Source organism: Xyrauchen texanus, chromosome 2 (assembly GCF_025860055.1).
Source record: "Xyrauchen texanus isolate HMW12.3.18 chromosome 2, RBS_HiC_50CHRs, whole genome shotgun sequence".
In the NCBI taxonomy this organism is placed as follows: domain Eukaryota; kingdom Metazoa; phylum Chordata; class Actinopteri; order Cypriniformes; family Catostomidae; genus Xyrauchen; species Xyrauchen texanus.
The window spans coordinates 9,455,145-9,467,827 of NC_068277.1; the positions used below are offsets into that span (position 1 = coordinate 9,455,145).

The 12,683-nt window shown below is 36.4% G+C and overlaps 1 protein-coding gene across 2 annotated transcripts in view; it reads left to right on the top strand.

Moving 5' to 3' along the window:
• The first annotated feature begins 910 nt into the window (after window positions 1–910).
• LOC127660265 (transcriptional enhancer factor TEF-1-like) overlaps window positions 911–12,683 on the top strand; it is a 99,549-nt gene continuing 87,776 nt past the window's right edge. For both annotated transcript variants that reach the window (XM_052150398.1, XM_052150405.1), the window contains exons 1-2: window positions 911–1,077; window positions 1,519–1,632. The gene's annotated coding sequence lies outside the window, so the exon portion shown is untranslated. The remainder of the gene's footprint in view (window positions 1,078–1,518; window positions 1,633–12,683) is intronic.

Genomic DNA, 12,683 nt, shown 5'->3' on the forward strand with positions numbered 1-12,683 from the left:
CGACTCATGAATCCACACTTGAAAGCATTCATGTTCAGTAAAGCAATTGTCATTAAAATGACGCGAACACAGCACAAGGTTCGGGCTATACTTGTGTGGTATAGTTGTAAATATAAACTCTAGCCACTGATTCTTCACATGCTCGTCCCTGGGCAGTGAAAAAAAGGTTCGCTTTTGATATGCACTTCAGAACACAGCGTCTTGTTGTCGACATGATGTTTTCAAGTTTTCCCTGGTGTCTGCGCGCGCAATGAGTGGGCGCGGCCAATTTGATAATTTTTCGTATTGACGTCACAATGAAAAGGAAAATGACTCATTGGAAAAACGATTCATTAAATTGACTCAGAGTCGACTCCTACATTTGAGAGACAATAACTTTTTTTACGGTGAACTTTCATATATAAAACTTTGCAGGATGTTTTTGTTCACTGAAATCTATGTTACACACTACATGAAAGGTAATTTTCAAAATTCCATAATAGGTGCCCTTTAAAAACTCCCCCAGAGCTTAAAGGGTTCAACTATCTGCATTTAAAATAAATGGCACTTGCTTTTATACTTATTGTTATCTGAATAAAAAAATATTTTGTGTTTTTACTGTGACTTAAGTGTAAGTAGTAGGTTCATATTTGGGGCCAGTTAATATACAGATAAATATTAGGAACTATTAAAACTACAAGATATTGAACTGAATCCTGACCAAAAAAAAGTGGGTTATAAAGTATAAACAGCTCAGTTGCTCTCCCACAGGAGGAAGAGTTCTATGTGTCCAGTGAGGTCATCTCCATGGATGTGGTCCCTCCTTCCCGGTGGAGAAGCTCTGGGATGACGACACTCTTTCGCTCCGCCCTACGCAAACTCGACGCTCGCGTTCATTTCATTCCTGCTCTCATTCCGAGCATTCTTCGCATCTCTATCGGTGCAGCGGAGATTCACGTTCACATTCCCGGCCGGCCCAAGAAACACAAGAATAACTTTACACAGTTTACAAAAAACTATATAACCCCACTCTTTGAAAATAGAAAAGAAACAAAGGGGCCGAACTTAAAATTTGATATAAATAAAGCGGACGTTAAGGTAAGTTTTAAGGTAATTAGCCCTTTATGGTATGCGAAATGGTTTAGGATGAAATTATTTTTCGTATAAGTTGGGGCACGAGCAAATACAAACTGTATTACATTATTATGATTGTTGACAGGCATGTAACGAGAGGGGTCGGGCTGAAAGTATCTTTTCAATGGGATTTAGTTCGACGCAGCAGCAACAGGGTGCTTTCACTTTGTGCACCGACTCAGTGTGACATAGCGCGAAAATCTTTTTACATGTTTCGCATTTTTTTCTTCTTTTTTGCGCAAGAAGCCTGACCTCGCGCGCTCGTGCCCCGCAGTAAGTCCTGCACACGTACACCAGAAACAATAAGCGTCGTTTTGGGGAAACGTTTATGGACGTACATTATTGCATGAAAAAGATTTTTGGACAAGATGACGGATCCAAATGTTGCTGTTTTCTCCTCCATAGTTGGCTGCATATTTCCTCGCAACATTTTCGCAGCGGTGCAAAAAATATCGCGCTGGAGAGACTTGTTGCTCGCGCGTCTTTGGCGTTTACTCGCGAGCTTCAGTTGAAATACTCGTAAGTACTCATTTGACTTTTCTTCTCTGTATTTATCATACTTAACTGAACCCTTTGCTTCTTCCTTTATTTATATTATTTATATCAGAATGGTCGTCTCATAATTTAATTGTTACTAAATAACTATCTAATCCATTTTAAGTTTAAGCTCAAATTCTGGTCTTTTATTTTATAAGCAACAACTCTACGTGCAGTCTCAGTCACTCTCTTTGGCTTAGGCAACTTTTGTTGACTGTTGCATTTGTTAATAAATTAAAATAACCCATTTATTTGTCCAAAGCTGCAACCTGTATGCAATCCCAGTAGTTGTTGACTCCGTTTTAAGACGTGTCTGCTTGTTTTCCGAAAGGTTGCATGGTAGAATCTGGCCGCTATTCCTCTTGTCATTTCCTTTGTTGGGATTGCCCGCCCTGTTTCTTCATGGAGCAATGTCGAGCGTATTGTGTTTTGACTTTATTAACGATACTGTAAGTTACAGTTTGTCAGTGTGTTATAAAGTCCCATGCATTGAGAAACACTGTTTTCTTAATCAGGATAACCGATAACGAACGTAACGATAACAGAAGGACGGTAGCTTAGCCTAGCACTTCATCAAAACGTGCAGTGATGTAGTTTGATATTTTAGAGAGTGTTCAGTGTTTCTCAATGCTTTATAAATTGTATTGGAGTTGTCAGAGTGAACTCACACACATGGACCTGTCGCTCTTTGCTCTTCTTCAGGTTATAATAGTGTGGCATTCACCTCCACTTCCCATACAGAAGTCTGACATACATTATGAACATACAACAATGCTTGAGTATGTATGTAGCTACATATTGCAATTTTACCATGATTTGGCAAAACACATGTTACATTTATGAAAACGGCCTTGTTCGAAGTGTTAAAAATATACTATGTTGAATTCATTTAAATGCAAGGATGCTACGTCTATATTAGTGAAAACTATACATCAACATACTCATTATTACATAGGCTATTTGTGTTGTATCTATTGCCATATATCAGATTTCTGTATGGGTTAATCAAACTAAATGAAGTTTAATAAGCCCAATACTTTTGCATTAATCAAATATTCATAGTATTTTGAATTAAAGAAAGGGGTTAAAGCCAAGTTGTGTAGCTTTTCACTGTGCATGAGCTGATTATTAAGAGTCTCTTATAAAAAAGTACTAATATGGCAAAAAAGTACTGTTATGGCACCTACACTATTTTTCATAACTTCTATATAAAGAGCATCTAATTTACATATGTCATGGTTATGATTTTCCTAAAGCTTTAAGACTGTTTCCCCTTGCCCTGCTATGTAGTTTAATTCTTGACTGGAAACATGTTCCCCTATTGTGTGTTTTAGGAAAAGCCCCCTTTTCTCGCAGTTAATGGTTGTCTTACATTTCACTTTGGCCCTTTATAAAGAAGGGTCAGAGACACACAATGTGTTGTTTGTATCCTCTAACTAGGCTATTATCATGTTGTACAGTAAACGGATTGACTTCTATCAGAAGTTACCCCAGATATGTCACAGACAGTGACGAGGAGCAAATCTAGGCTGCTTAGATTTATGAGATCTATGAAAAATAAGCATAGTAATAAGTGTAAACCTGTTTGAACCTGCCTGAACACAAGACCTGCTTGTCAGTGTTAAATGAGTAGGAAACATGGTCATACACTGAACACATGTGTTGATGTTGTGTGAATGCACTCACTGAGCACTTTATTAGGAACACCTGTACAACTACTTATTCATACGATTATTTAATCAGCCAATCATGTGGCAGAAGTGGAATAGTGTTGCAACTTATTATTTTGATAATCGACTAATCGAGCGATTATTCGACTATTCGGACGATTATTGCAACGATTAATCATTCACTCTTAACTGACTATTCAGCTTGTGCCCCGAATTAAAAGGACGTATTAAACTTACTTACTAACTATTAAAGAGGACAAAATATTTTTTTTAAAATACCTCTAAATATTTTTTTATTAAGCTTAATTTGATTAATTACAAAAATCATTGTGAAAAAATCATTTTGTTATCAAACGTTTTTGTCTTGTTTTCCATTTAAAATGATCTAAAAATCCTTAAAACAAGATGCATTTACATGAGATGAAACATATAAGATATACAGATTTGCTTTCAGAGAATGTATCTTAAATATAAGTATATTTTTTCACTTGTTCATACTTCTGCTAGTGCAGTATAGACAAAATGTACTTAAAGATATAAAGTCTTAATATCATATTTGTTGCTTTTTAGGTAAATGTATCTGGTTTTAAGGATTTTAATATATTTTAAAATATAAAATTTGTTTAGTATTATATTCAACATTCTCCGATTACAGTTTTTCTTCTGCAGTATAACTCATGAAGTAAATGTATGTAAGGAGTTTTAAAGATTTATATTGGAAATCAAAAAAGACAAATCAAAACCCTTTTTTTTGCATTGCGTAATTGGGCTAAGACTACAGTCTCTCACCTTTTTGTTAACTTTGATCCATCTTTAACACACACACACAAAAACTCTTTTCTTAATAGAGCTGCGTATTGACTATTTTCTTTATGATAAGAAACACACTGTGACACATACAGTATATTATGATTCACTACATCGTGAGCCATCATGTTACAATCTAGCTGCTGCAAGAGGGTGCGAGGGACGCGCGAGAGGAGAGGGTGAAGTTTGAAGCGGCTCTGACCGTACAGAGAAATGACAGTTTCAGAGTTTGTGCTTATTTACACAACCGCTTCCTTATTATTTGAACTTTAAAAAAAGATGCATTTAAGATATAACTCTGGGGTGTTTCCTTTTTAGACGATCTGGCTGGAAAGTTTTTCACAAGTGGAAAGCCAGGTAAGGTTCCACTTTATTTCACGTCAGGACGACACTGCTTCAGTATTTACTTATTTTTTATTTTTGTACCATTATTCCCTCATACTTTGCGATCTACAACACCTTTAAGGCTGTATGGAAGGTTTGGAGAGTGTCTGGACTGGACTGGACTGCATTTCCTTCCACTCTTCACTCAGGCGTGAGCTGCAGTGATGCTTTCGCATGTCATCATTAGTGTTTCAATTGATCTCATGTTGCGTTAAATAAGATCAAACGACTGTTTGACTGCGAACATTTTTGCCGACAAATTTTTATTGTCGATGTTGCCGATAATGTCGACTAATCATTTCAGCCCTACAGTGCAATGCATACATTTGGCTGTGGCATGATTGTTGGTGCCAGACGGGCTGGTTTGAGTATTTCTGTAACTGTTGATCTCCTGGGATTTTCACGCAGAACAGTCTCTAAAATTTACTCAGAATGGTGTCAAAACGAAAAACATCCAGTGAGTGGCAGATCTGCAGACAGAAACACCTTGTTGATGATGGAGGTTAACGGTGAATGGCCAGACTGGTTCGAGCTGACAGAAAGGCTATGGTAACTCAGATAACCACTCTGTACAATTCTAAATGCTCATCATGTCGAACCTTGAGGCGGATGGGCCACAACAGCAGAAGACCACGACCATAGAGTTCCTAATAAAGTGCTTAGTGAGTGTATGTGTTTAGAAGACCGTAACCTTCTCAAACTACTTATCAGCTACATACATAATTTGGTAAACAAATATAAACAATCTCATATGTGTAGAAATAATTCTTTAGAGCAGTGGCCAAAAAGTTTAAAACCTAGTCATAGTTGTATATCGGCACCCCTTAACTTTGATATTGCAATTTTGTAATAATCCAGTTGCATGAGTTTTTTTTAAATTGTAAGTTGTAATAGATTGCCTACATCCAATTTTTTACTGGTCAGAATATGACACCAACAACTGAACTGAGTTTTGTAATTGATTCTGTTCTGGTTTGTAACGTTTCTTAGTTATTTTATTTTCTTGTCAACTTGGGTGTTCGACACCTAATTGGAATTTTGTTTAGCTTGCAACGTACAGCATAGCCTGCTTTAAAATAGGACTACGATCTGTGTTAAGGGAAATCCCACGTGGCTGGGCATAAATAATGAATTTGAATCAGGAGTGGGAAAAAACATTAATTTCAATACTTTCTGTTTCAATGGTGCTCTTTGGCGTGGCCGAGGAAGAAAGCGTTCTTTCAGTTGTGAAATGAGAAGAGAATAGGTGCATTGCTAAGAAATAGTGGATTGGGTTACCTCTGGGAATGGAGGATTGTGGGGGAATGGGAGCGGATAGAGAGAACCTATTGTTTTTCCTGTTGCTTAGCCAGGGTGGAGTGTGTGCGAGCCTGTTGAATTGCAGACGGCAAACAGTGTTGTGCTCAAGCAGACATCTGGTTTAGTCCCTCTCTCACCTGTAAGGGGAAAAAAATGCAAATATGCAAACGTTTGCTCATGCATTTACTTCTCATGGATCAAGTCTAACTGCCATTTGTCATACTGTGCCCGTCATTCACTGTACAGGCCCGGCTATTGTTATGCCAGCAACAGGCTGCAGCGGACGTGGCACCATATGGCCCATGTATACTTCAGATAAGATATCTGTTCACTTACCTTATCAATGGAATTTTAAATCACTTCATTTTTGAGTTGCTACATTTTCACGTGTTTTCAAGTTATTTTTTTATTTTATATTTTTAAAGGATGAAAGATCAGAATGTAAAATATTGTAGTCTGAATGACATCCTGCTCGCTAAACAATAGCATTTCCTTGATTTGTATTTTTTATATGCCCTTGTGGGATATTTGCCAACAGTCCTTTTTGAAATTTGTGAATGCACAGAGTGACTGTGATGGAAGTTGAGTTATTATGCATGCAAATTACATATTTTTTAATACTGAAATACAATAAAACAACATGTTGATTCAGTCCACTCCAAATATAAGGTTAAATTAACCCTTAAATGCATGGTAATGTCACCAAGACCCAGCATGTATATCTATCACAAATGGATCCGCAAAATGTAACATTTTCCAAATATGTTTAAGACAATTAGAAAATAATAAAATATATTTTGATGTTTTATTTTTCATATATCAAATGGAACAAATCAGGACAATTCTAGAACAGGATTTATTACTCGCACTGAAATTTCACAAGACGCAACTGTCTGTCAAACACATATTGAGCTACATATAATCTACACATAAACTACACGTCAGGTACACCTAAGTTACTCATAAGATACACATCTAGATATATGCACAACTTACATAATTTTAGCAGTACACCCAAATGGCAATAGTCATATCATACTGGTCATGTGTTACACTTGCTATAGTTTACTTCCATGTTGGAAGTCAAATAGTAATATCAAATGTAAATCAAGTCAATCACTTAAACAACTACAACACCTAATAATTCACCATTGTTGCACTGCATATCAACATGATATAGCATTTATTTGCATGAATATAGTACTAATTTCTCTTGTAATAAATAAAGAAATAGATATCCTTCAAAAGTAAACCTATATAGATATGAAATAATTATAATAATATAATTTATAGAAGTGAAGGAACTATTACATACCTTGGGTCCCTAATGAGCCTATGTACTTATGGTACTGAAACATTATATTTTTTTTGTTGCAGTTTTGTCATCTTTGTTATACATAAGAGATAGATATTGGAATACTGAAGAGGTGTGGGCCAACTTAAAAAAATGGATTATGTATAAGGGGGGTGGGGGGCTGGGGTAGAATGTGGTCCCGGGTCACTAAAGACCCGATGTATGCATTTAAGAGTTAATATTAACCATGTATGAGTTTATCGTTATGTGGTTTCCATGAGTAAGACCCCCCACTGGAAACATTGCATCATCCTAGTGAATCATTTCAAGGGTTGATTTGACGAAAACCCAAATTAGTGGCTATTCTTAAATTATAACACCTGGCACAGGGAATTGAAAACAAGCGCAATAGGCTTTTAGAAAACCGTTGAGCTTCTCTGGGCTTTTTTTTTTTCTTCTCACGTGTTGATGCTTTTATTGACTTCATGTGATTTATGTACACTCGGAGGGCAGCATGGAACAAATAGGTTTATAATGGCGATACACTATGAAATAGGGTTTACCTCAACAAGGCTACAATAGATATGAATGAACTGCACAAAAGTGCCTTTGCCACTTCTAGAAGCAGCTAACTCACTTTCCTCTTCTCTGTGGTCATGGAGTAATGTGAACTGCTAAACTCTGCTGGGAGACAGACCAACACAAACAACCATGTCCTGTGTGTTTTACACTTCATAAGCATAATTTCCTATTAGAATCTATCAGTGGTCAAAACAGGAATCAAGATTATTGCAGACAGGGAAGAAAAATCAAAGCCATGGAAAATATGACTGACATAATAGCAAGGCTGTTTTAAAAGAAGTATTCCTCCCTAACTGTATTTCATATTACACTTTTATATAGTGAAGAATAGGTGAGAATGGAAGGATGGAAGGATGGTTATGTTTAACAGAAATAAGCATGTCTCATCTCACTAGCGCATTCTTCAATAAATGGAAACAGCTGTTGTAAATAAAGGGCTGAATTGATCGCAGTTTTACACAAACCCAAGTATTAGTCACTCTTTCCTGATTGATGAAACTCAAACAGATGTACTGTTTTGTTTGTAACACAATGTGATGTTTTGAAGAAAATGAATCACATAGTTTGGACATAGAAAAAATAAATTGTCTCATAATTTCCAAGAGTTAGGCTAGGTAATAACAAAGTTTGGCCTTTTGCAGCTTGCTACCACAAGTGGCTATGATGACATTTTTATCAAATATCATTAAGTGTTCACTAGGGGTGGATACAAATATAGATTTTCCAATGCATTGCGATCTTCGTTGAATGGTCTCAATATTGATTCTTAAATCCCAAGATCGATCTTTTACTCTATGCGCAACCCTGTACTACAATTAGAGGAAATCGCTTACATTAGCAACCAAATTTCGCGCTCTGCGACTAAAATGTATGTTGGCAACTGGCTATAGTGGTGAAGTATTGAGCATGGAGATCCTTCACTGCATGTTGGATTTAGTAAAAGTCGTTTCTTGTAATGTGTCCAAAGACGAGATCCACGCAACCCATTTGTTATTGAATACTGCCCCTTTAATACACTTTCTGTTCTCTACAGTCAGTTGTTGATCAAAAACAACAAAAAAGAAAATGTAATCACGCGTAGGACAGATGAGATAAAGCCGTTTGAGTCCTCTTTCATTATCATGCGCTGTTTACAGAAATGCCGTCTTTCTTATAGAGCCAGTACCGGTATTTAACACATGTTCAACAAATCAATGTAAATACTTGTAGACCGAAATGATGAAAAACTAATCGTATGTTTTCATAATGTACCTAGTTAGAAGGTCTCCTGTATAATTCACAGCATTAGCTGGGAGATAATTTATTTCATATGTAAGCAAAAGGGGCATTATAGCTGAAATATTCCCATATGAATCGATATAAAATCTGGAAAACTTTATCAATCAGATTAGTTTATTAAAGCTGACATGTTTAGTTTTTTCAATGTTAAATACTTTCAATCTCCGCTTCATATGCAGAGAAAGCCACGTTGTTGGTTGATTCCTTCAAGAAGTGTAAACAATGGCATTTTCAATATTTTACACCAGAATGCTGGAATCACTAATATCCGTTCTCATCATAGACTGTTAAAAAATATGGACGACACCCCTTCGCTCTTTTCCATTGGTGAGAACTGAAGCCGCCAGTGTCCTGATATGGCGCTGACATCTTGGGACTTGAGTCTGCGCAGTTGCGATTTCGGGACCAGACCTGCGCAGTAGTGAGCAGGAAGTAAAGCCGTGAAATCAAGGCCCCACCCTCACTCTCGCTGACTCAATCGCAAGCACACGCCCCTGCACTTTTGACTTATGACAGTGTGAAATAATTCAGTATAGAAATTTAGATATTAAATTTAAAGCTCCAATCTCCTCAGTCCTCCGAAGATCCCGAAAAAAAGTCAGTTGGGGCTTCAGTGACTACTTTGCTCAGAGAACCTGTCAATTACAGCTGTCAATCATGATGTCACAGCACCGTTTTTATAGCATCAAATAACTAACTAAAAACAAACTTATTTTGAAAACAAACACTTGAAATTACATCAACATGATAGAAACTACAGTAAATGACAGAAACTATCTTTGGAAAAAAGATATGTGAAGTGTAATTTCATTGTTTAGTTGGTCTCACGTCCCGTTGAATAACATGGGGAGGCGGGGTTTATGACCTATACTAGGACCAGTCACCGGGGGGGTGATCGAGACGTTTTGGCTTCACATTTGAGGGCTTGTGCTGCACACTTGGTTCTCATGAACTGATTTGAATTGAGGTTATTGGTCATGCCTAAGCACAATATAAAAGCAGATTTTGGCTATTTTCCAAAATCAATCAGTCTGGTTTTCTTTCCCTTCGTATTTATCACAAACACTTTGACTAATCATGTTTGTAAGTGAGCCATATCTATCATCAGTGTGAACACAGACACAGTGAAAGTACCCGCATTTGCACTCGTCCAAAAGTAGTAGTTCTACATTTATTATTCAAGAAAGGTGCTGCTGGCACTGAAAGATGACAGCAGTGGTGTGCACCTGTGCAGTGTTGTGTAATGTTATAGAAGCATGTGAATTTTGTTTGGATGATTTACCTTTAGGGCACATGACCATCATGGATTGGATAGGATCACATATGAAAATGGCTTTTTTTATTATTTATTTTTTGAAATAGAAAATATCAGCTTTTGTGTTTTCTTTGTGCTCGCATTGCTCTGAAAATATAGGATTTGGATTAGAGCCACTTCTACATTATAAAAAATGTTGTTATGAAACCTAAAAATGTGCTTCAAAATGCACATCTAAATAAACTGGGTTTATTCAGGTAAAAAAAAAAAGGTTACCCCAATGAAAGGGTAAAATGAGGTAGAAATTGCTCCTTTAAAGGGATAGTTGACCCAAAAATGAAAATCTCACCTCGTTTATTCACCCTGATTTCATTCCAAACCAGTATGACTTTCTGTTTTGAGTGAAACACATCATGTTAAGTCACCATTCACTTGAACGTTCTTCAAAATGTCTCCTCTTGTGTTCAACGGAAGGAAGTTATATGGGTTTGAAATGACACGAGGATGAGTAAATGATTGTATTTCCTGTGATTACACAGGTTTTGTATTTCCGATGTCATGACAATGGAAACCATTTCCACAGAATGCATATTAGAGCAACAGCCAAAATTGTGAAAAGTTGTGTTTGAACTCTATTTAGGTAATGTGGTGCACTCTTGATGTGTATTACATAGCAGGATCTCATCTTTTGCAGTAGGGTAGGTTTTTTATATTTGTGAAATTCCTGTTGGCTTTGTTATCAATTTGGGGAAAATATATGTTTTATATAAATACTTACTTCTTAAAATTGGCAATGTGCTGAATCGTGTGTTAAAACCAGAAACGGGTAGCCTGCTTCTGGGCATGGCAGAGGTAAATTGATTCTCAAAGGGAAACGACTGTGTGCGGTCTGCTGTTTAGCTGTTACAACAGGCCCTTAAAGAAGCTGAGGTAAATTGTCACCAAAATAAAAAGCTGGCTCTAAGCCACTGACGTCATGTAAGTAAATGCGCTTCAGGTCGACTGCCAGTTACGATAGTCCTGACGACAAGCTCTACTATTGCAATTCACTTTTTGCCCCATCTGAATAACTAAGAAAAGAAAACACTTGACTTGTTTATAAAAAAATATATAAAAATACGTTTGTCTTTGTCCATCAACTGCGCAAGTGATTATAATGACATAAGCTCAGGGGCAATTTTTTTAATTTACCCTATTCAATAACATTGAGACACTTTAATTTGAAAATTAATTGTGATTGTGAAGTGTTCAAAGTAAACAGAAGTAATGAATGTTCATTTTTTATTCGTGGCTAAATGAATAGTTCACCTGAAAGTCAAAATTCTGTCATCATTTACTCACCCTCATGTCATTCCTTATGGCTTTCTTTATTTCTTGCGTGGTTCACAAAAGGTGGAATTCTGAAGGGTGAATTTTATTACAATAAAAAGTTATATTTCGGTGAATTAGAAACCAGAACCTCTAAAAACTAGATGCAAAAAGTAACCACTTGACCAATCAGTCATGTTCTTGATTATATTGCTGGTCTATTTGTTCATCTACTGACTAAAAAAAAAATCCCAAGACTGATAGTGGCAGATGTAGAGATGAAATTACCATATTATGTGTAATATCTATTGTAGTGCTTGAACTGGTCATTAAGGATGACTGTTTATCAAAATAGGTGATTTAAAATAATCTTTTATTGTGCATAAAATAATTAATATTCATGAGTTTCGCTCAATTTTAATGTGTAAATGTCTTTAAATTCTTCAAAATTATACAGTGATTCCTTGTGCTATGTAAATCATGTATTCTTTATAAATTCACTCTTGTTGTGCTGTTAAAATTATATTTTAAATTCTTCATATTTTCATACTTGAACGGCCTTGAGAGGTAAATCCCACTGACTCTCTCATGAGAATTGAATTGTGTTCTCTCTATCTCTGTCTCAACCCCCCCCCCAATTTTTGACGTGATTGCAAACGTCACTCATTCATGTGCACACATGCGTCAAAATATCTTAAATTCAGGATCAAAGCCTGAGTTGACAGAGAAATGTGATGAGCGGCATCATGGTACCAATTATGCCTGACCTGATTGGTTGGATTTTGTCAACTTGAAACCCATCCTGTATCCCTGAGTTTGATCAACTAGCTTCATGGTACAGGCCCCAACAACAAAAAGAATTAAAAAAGTCGTACAAGTTTGGAACAACATGACATAATTGTTCGTGTGAACTTTTCCTTTAAACCTAAAAGCACAGTGTGACAACACTTCAAATACATGGCTTTGTAACTCAAACCACATGGCAAGCTTGGTCAGTTTGGAGGAAGAAATTGATGTTGAAGCAAAGTCTGTCCAAACAACTTTAAAAGCAATCATTCTAATGGAAGTTTGTATCATTTCTAATAATATCATATTTGTATCTCTCACTAGTCCGTAGTGTACTATACCATTGTATGGTCTCAAGCAAGTCTTTCCA